The following is a 573-nucleotide window of genomic DNA, read 5'->3' on the forward strand; positions in this document are numbered from 1 at the left end:
ATAGTCTTCTCCATTCGTCTCCACCTCCTAAGTACATTACTTAAGTTTCACTCAATCCTACTTTCTCCGCCTACGCCCATTGATCTTGCCGTTCCTTCTCCTCTCCTCCTCCTCTCGCTTTCTCTTCATTTCCTTGCCCATTTTTTCGTACTTTTCTTATTCTTCTTTCGTCTACCCTTCTGTCTCTCTCCCGATCTTCCTATTTCTTCCCTTACCTTCTTTCCTGCTTTGCTCCCTCCTCTTTCCACCTCTCTCACTCTCACCTCCTCACTCCTCTTCCTCTCCTTCTCACTCGATTCCACTCTTCTTTCCTCAACCTCTCATTCTGTATCCATCCATCTTGCCTCCCCTCCTCTACCTCTTTTCTCCCTCCCTCTCTCCCTACCTTCCTTCCTCAACCTCTCCTACACCTTCATCCATCCATCCAACCATCTTCCTCTCCCTCTCCTCTTCCATTCTTCCTCTCTCTCTCTCCTCCTCTTCCACCCTGCCTTCACCCTTCTACCTCTCCCCCTCCTCACTTCCTTCCATCCCACCTTCACCCCATCCATCCCTCGAACCATCCTTCCTCAT

Source organism: Penaeus monodon, chromosome 25, assembly GCF_015228065.2.
Source record: "Penaeus monodon isolate SGIC_2016 chromosome 25, NSTDA_Pmon_1, whole genome shotgun sequence".
In the NCBI taxonomy this organism is placed as follows: Eukaryota; Metazoa; Arthropoda; class Malacostraca; order Decapoda; family Penaeidae; genus Penaeus; species Penaeus monodon.